The sequence below is a fragment of the Oncorhynchus mykiss genome, chromosome 25, assembly GCF_013265735.2.
Source record: "Oncorhynchus mykiss isolate Arlee chromosome 25, USDA_OmykA_1.1, whole genome shotgun sequence".
Taxonomy (NCBI): domain Eukaryota; kingdom Metazoa; phylum Chordata; class Actinopteri; order Salmoniformes; family Salmonidae; genus Oncorhynchus; species Oncorhynchus mykiss.
Window position 1 is genome coordinate 37,432,982 of NC_048589.1, and position 7,451 is coordinate 37,440,432.

The following is a 7,451-nucleotide window of genomic DNA, read 5'->3' on the forward strand; positions in this document are numbered from 1 at the left end:
GAGATAGCTAGCGGTATTTGGAGTTCATTCCATTAAAATTCAGTCAATAACCTGAAATTCAATACTTTTAAAAGAAAATTGGAATCAGAATTTTGGTTTACTTCTAGAATCGACTGAATTGAAATGGATCTGACCCCAGACCAGATGGTGTATAATCCACCCAGTAATGCTTCCTCTGCCAGAGGGATTGTGTAAAGCCAGTCTGCTTCCCAAATGGCACTCTATCCCTCTTCCCTATGTAGTGCACTGCAAAACTAGTACACTACATATGGAATAGGGCACCGTTTGGGACGTACCTTCAGAGAGATTGACATCACAGTGACAGGGCACACCCTCCTGCCGAGAGAGATAAATCGTGAAAGTTGTTGATTTGTAATCTGGCTATCATGTTTTATTATTGGCTCATAGGATCATCTCTGAACCCTGTTTTGGTGTCACTAAGGCCATTTTAGTTAATGAGCTGGTTTAATAAGTACTAGATCACTAATCCCTCGGACAGAGGACACTCCCTCCTAGATATACAGTTGGCCACAACAATTCCAGAAATTGGTAAAGTGAGGTAGACTAGGGTTTTTGACAGAGAAGATAGAGTTGAGACAAGGAGTAGAAATAGGTCAACTACAGGCTTCTTCGGTTGTATTTCCATCATTACTAGGCTACTGCTATTATAAATAAGGTATAAAGACCGTAGGCTAGTGTTTATGGTAGAGGAGAGAGACAAGGAGCAGGAAGAGACATTCCTGAAACATAACAACAAAAATACTAAAAGAAGAAAAATAAACCAAAAAATGAAAATAAATGTATTATATCAACAACAAAAAATGTGAAAATAAGTCTAGAAGTTTGAATGGGTCTCCCGGTGAAGAGTGTGAGTGTTGCAGGCCACAGGTTACAGGCCACAGGCCACAGGCCACAGGCTACAAGCTACAAGCTACAGGCCACAGGCCACAGGTCACAGGTCACAGGCTACAGGCTACAGGCTACAGGCCACACGCCACAGGCCACAGGTTACAGGCCACAAGCCACAGGCCACAGGCTACAAGCTACAAGCTACAGGCCACAGGCCACAGGCCACAGGTCACAGGCCACAGGCCACAGGTCACAGGCTACAGGCTACAGGCTACAGGCCACAGGCTACAAGCCACAGGCTACAAGCCACAGGCTACAAGCTACAAGCTACAGGCCACAGGTCACAGGCCACAGGCCACAGGTCACAGGCCACAGGCCACAGGCTACAGGTTACAGGCCACAGGCCACAGGCCACAGGCTACAGGCTACAGGCCACAGGCCACAGGCCACAGGCCACAGGCCACAGGCCACAGGCCACAGGCTACAGGCCCAGGTTACAAGCTACAGGCCACAGGCCACAGGCCACAGGCTACAGGTTACAGGCCACAGGCCACAGGCCACAGGCTACAGGCCACAGGCCACAGGCCACAGGCCACAGGCCACAGGCTACAGGCCCAGGTTACAAGCTACAGGCCACAGGCCACAGGCCACAGGCCACAGGCCTTCCATTCTGCTTCGTGGTCATCTGGCTCCTGCAGCAGCTGTTGTACAGGGCAGGGTTTACACGGGTCTCTAATGATTCGCCAGCTTCCTTTGTGCTGAGTTTCAGAATCATCCTGCTTCGCGTAATAATATGATTGTTAGTTTTAATTTGTAATAAAAAAATGGGCGTGTTTAGTGTAAATTACATCTTAAAAGGAGAGAGCAAGAAATAAAGAGAAGCAGGTGAAAGGGAAGCAGGTGAAAAGAATAACAGAGAGAAAAGGAGGAGGCTGATAAAATAGATTTCCCATCTGTGTTGCCATGGCGACAGTGGTGGCTGGTGGATGACTGATTTCCTGTACAGCTGTGTAGCTGGGAGGAAAAGGGTGAGCGAAGGAGGAGGAGCAGCGAGAGAGAGAGAGAGAGAGAGAGACTGTATTGATGTCATAGGCTGGGGGAGGAGCTTACTGAAGAAAGCAGTCCATGTTTTCTCTAGATTTTAAACCACATCTGATTTCCCCACTCCACTGTATTTCTACATGTTAATATTGGGTTATTGACTTGACAGTTATTACAATTCATGACGAATTTGGTTGACTACAATAGCAAATATACTGATGATGGTTTAGGGTAATTTTTTAACTGGGATTTATGATGTTCCCTACACATTACTAACAACAGTGAAGACTAAAAGAGAGAAAGAGAGAGAGAGTGAGAGACAGAGAGAGAGAGAGAGAGTGAAAGGGAAAGAGAGAGAGGGGGAGGGGGAGAATCAGAGAGAGAGAGAGAGCAAGAGAACGTGTGTCCCTAGCTTATTAAAGCCGACTGTGTACAATGTGATTAATGTCATCTCTTTAACCTGCCCACCCACACACACACAGCTTCCCCCTCCATGAGAAACACTCATTCAACGCACAACACAACTCTCCATCCCACTCAGAGCAAAACTCAACAATTGGGAACAATTACTCATGCACTCACACACAAAGTGTAGGGGAGACTGGGGTTGGTTGTCACATTTTTTACTCTCGTGTATTTCTCAACACAGTATATCTTACAAGACTATTTTCAAAATTGAAATGGGAACCCTTTTTATCCTAATATCTTATTCAAACATGGAGTTTTAAGCCATTAAACACACTGTGTCCACTTGTGACAACCAGCCCCATTGGATGTCACATAGTACGGGGTTGGTTGGTTATGATAATGAGGTTAATAGTGACAAACAACCCATAACCACCCCCCAATGCTAATTAAGATGCTAGTTACCACACGGTTTTATTTAGGAACTCAGAAATCTGTGTGAAATATGGCTCTCTCTTTCCTCTTTTCAACAAAGATAATTGTTTATGGATCCGTTAAATGTTTCTGATTTTATTTGTATCTAGTTTTTTTTAAACTGCTCTATGGATATTATTAATGCTTCGATAACATATGTATTGATTTATTTTACATTCTTTATGCGGTGGGCACTGCACAAAACCCCCGAAGTATTATCACTGTTGTTATAGTATCTGTGTGAATCATTGTAATGTTTGTTTATGTGTCAATCCTGTAAGGGATTAACTGGTGATTCGACACAAAAATAAAATGTAATTAATTAGTTAGATTCCCCCATAATTCAAACATTTACAAAGAAAACACAAACATATATATATATTTTTTTTAAACTTTCACTTATGAAAAACACAAATTCCATTCAGCTCAATGTTTTGTCATTCTAACATGAATTGACCAGGTAGACGAGTTCTTTCAAAGAATTCACACATTTTATCCTTAAAAATATTGCCCAGCTCCATTTAGATTGGGAGTAATTAGTACTGTGACAACCAACCTGGTCTGCCCTACTACACACAGTTCCCTTACAGTGCATTCAGAAAGTATTCAGACCCCTTGACTTTTTCCACATTTTGTTATGTTACAGCCTTGTTCTAAAATTGGTTAAAAATAATGACAAATAATAATGACAAAGCGAAAACTAAGGAATTGTCCGTAGAACTCTGAGACAGGATTTTGTCGAGTCACAGATCTGGGGAAGGGTACCAAAAAATATCTGCATGTCTGAATACTTACGCAAATGTAATATATATATATATTTGCAAACATTTCTATAATTTTTTTGTTGCTTTGTCACTATGGGGTATCTTATGTACATTAATGAGGGGGGGAAACAGCTGAATCAATTTTAGAATAAGGCTGTAAAGTAACAAAATGTGGACAAAGTCAAGAGGTCTGAAAACTTTCAGAATGCACTGTATACACATGCTTATAGTGAGCTACAAGAAACAACTATGATTATAGTTCTAACCTGGGTTCTGTAACAGCTTTTCATCACACTCAAGTACTAAATATAAACACAACATGTAGTGTGTTGGTCCCATGTCTCATGATCTGAAATGATCCCAGAAATGGTCCATATGCACAAAAAGCTTATTTCTCTAATGTTGGGCACAAATTTACATCCCTGTTAGTGAGCATTTCTTCTTTGCCAAGATAATCCATCCACCTGACAGGTGTGGCATATCAATAAGCTGATTAAACAGCATGATCATTACACAGGTGCACCTTGTGCTGGGGACAATAAAAAGCCACTCTAAAATGGGCCATTTTATCACACAACACAATGGCACAGATATCTCAAGTTTTGAGGGAGCGTGCAATTGACATGCTAACTGCAGGAATGTCCACCAGAGCTGTTGCCAGAGAACTGAATGTTTATTTCTCTACCACATTGCCTCCAACATGTTATAGAGAATTTGGCAGTATGTCCAACCGACCTCACATACATAAACACTATTCATGCGTACACTGACATACAGTACATAAACACTAGTCACTCACACACTCACATGAACTCAGCAAAGAAAGAAACGTCCCTTTTTCAGGACCCTGTCTTTCAAAGATAATTCGTAAAATTCCAAATAACTTCACAGATCTTCATTGTAAAGGGTTTAAACACTGTTTCCCATGCTTGTTCAATGAACCATAAACAATTAACGAACATGCACCTGTGGAACGGTCGTTAAGACACTAACAGCTTACATACGGTAGGCAATTAATGTCACAGTTATGAAAACGTAGGACACTAAAGAGGCCTTTCTACTGACTCTGAAAAACACCAAAAGAAAGATGCCCAGGGTCCCTGCTCATCTGTGTGAAGGTGCCTTAGGCATGCTGCAAGAAGGCATGAGGACTGCAGATGTGGCCAGGGCAATAAATTGCAATGTCCGTACTGTAAGAAGCATAAGACAGCGCTACAGGGAGACAGGACGGACAGCTGAGCGTCCTCGCAGTGGCAGCACACATGTAACAACACCGAAATAGGATCAGTACATCCGAACATCACACCTGTGCGACAGGTACAGGATGGCAATAACAACTGCTTGAGTTACACCAGGAACGCACAATACCAATACCTGAGGGCTTGTAGGCCTGATGTAAGGCAGGTCCTCACCAGAGATCTCCGGCAACAACGTCGCCTATGGGCACAAACCCACTACAAACTGGCCCAGACAGGACTGGCAAAAAGTGCTCTTCACTGACGAGTCACGTTTTTTTTCCACCAGGGTGATGGTCGGATTTGCGTTTATCGTCGAAGGAATGAGCATTACACCGAGGCCTAATCGATTTGGAGGTGGAGTGTCCATCATGGTCTGGGGCGGTGTGTCACAGCATCATCGGTCTGAGCTTGTTGCCAATGCAGGAAATCTCAATGCTGCGCGTTACAGGGAAGACATCCTCCTCCCTAATTTGGTACCCTTCCTGCAGGCTCATGCTGACATGACCCTCCAGCATGACAATGCCACCAGCCATACTGCTAGTTTTGTGCGTGATTTCCTGCAAGACAGGAATGTCAGTGTTCTGCCATGGCCAGCGAAGAGCCCGGATCTCAATCCCATTGAGCACGTCTGGGACCTGTTGGATCGGAGGGTGAGGGCTAGGGCCATTCCCCCCAGAAATGTCTGGGTACTTGCAGGTGCCTTGGTGGAAGAGTGGGGTAACATCTCACAGCAAGAACCGGCAAATCTGGTTCAGTCCATGAGGAGGAGGCGCACTGCAGTACTTAATGCAGCTGCTGGCCACACCAGATACTGATTGTTACTTTTGATTTTGACCCCACCCCCCTTTGTTCAGGGACACATTATCCAATTTCTGTTAGTCACATGTCTGTTGAACTTGTTCAGTTTATGTCTCAGTTCTGGAATCTTGTTATGTTCATACAAATATTTACACATGCTGAAAATAAATGCAGTTGACAGTGAGAGGACGTTTTTTGTTGTTTACATAAACACTATTCACTCACATACATAAATACTATTCACTCACTCACACACTCACATACATAAACACTTTTCACTCACATTTATAAATACTATTCACTCACTCACACACTCACATACATAAACACTTTTCACTCACATTTATAAACACTATTTACTCACATACATAAATACTATTCACTCACTCACACACTCACATACATAAACACTATTCACTCACATACTCACATAGCCAGTGTAGAGAGGCTAGCACTGGAGTAATATGATCAAATTCTTTGGTTCTATTTTACACATACATAAACACTATTCAGTCATACATAAACACTATTCACTCATACATAAACACTATTCACTCATACATAAACACTATTCACTCATACATAAACACTATTCACTCATACATAAACACTATTCAGTCATACATAAACACTATAGCTCACATAAACACTATTCAGTCATACATAAACACTATTCACACATACATAAACACTATTCACTCATACATAAACACTATTCACACATACATAAACACTATTCAGTCATACATAAACACTATAGCTCACATAAACACTATTCACTCATACATAAACACTATTCACTCATACATAAACACTATTCACTCATACATAAACACTATTCACACATACATAAACACTATTCAGTCATACATAAACACTATTCACTCATACATAAACACTATTCACTCATACATAAACACTATTCACACATACATAAACACTATTCACACATACATAAACACTATTCACTCATACATAAACACTATTCACTCATACATAAACACTATTCAGTCATACATAAACACTATAGCTCACATAAACACTATTCAGTCATACATAAACACTATTCACACATACATAAACACTATTCACTCATACATAAACACTATTCACACATACATAAACACTATTCACTCATACATAAACACTATTCACTCATACATAAACACTATTCACTCATACATAAACACTATAGCTCACATAAACACTATTCAGTCATACATAAACACTATTCACTCATACATAAACACTATTCACTCATACATAAACACTATTCACTCATACATAAACACTATTCAGTCATACATAAACACTATTCACTCATACATAAACACTATTCACTCATACATAAACACTATTCACTCATACATAAACACTATTCACACATACATAAACACTATTCACACATACATAAACACTATTCACTCATACATAAACACTATTCACTCATACATAAACACTATTCAGTCATACATAAACACTATTCACTCATACATAAACACTATTCACTCATACATAAACACTATTCAGTCATACATAAACACTATTCAGTCATACATAAACACTATTCACTCATACATAAACACTATTCACTCATACATAAACACTATTCACTCATACATAAACACTATTCACTCATACATAAACACTATTCACTCATACATAAACACTATTCACTCATACATAAACACTATTCACTCATACATAAACACTATTCACTCATACATAAACACTATTCACACATACATAAACACTATTCACTCATACATAAACACTATAGCTCACATAAACACTATTCAGTCATACATAAACACTATTCACTCATACATAAACACTATTCACTCATACATAAACACTATTCACTCATACATAAACACTATTC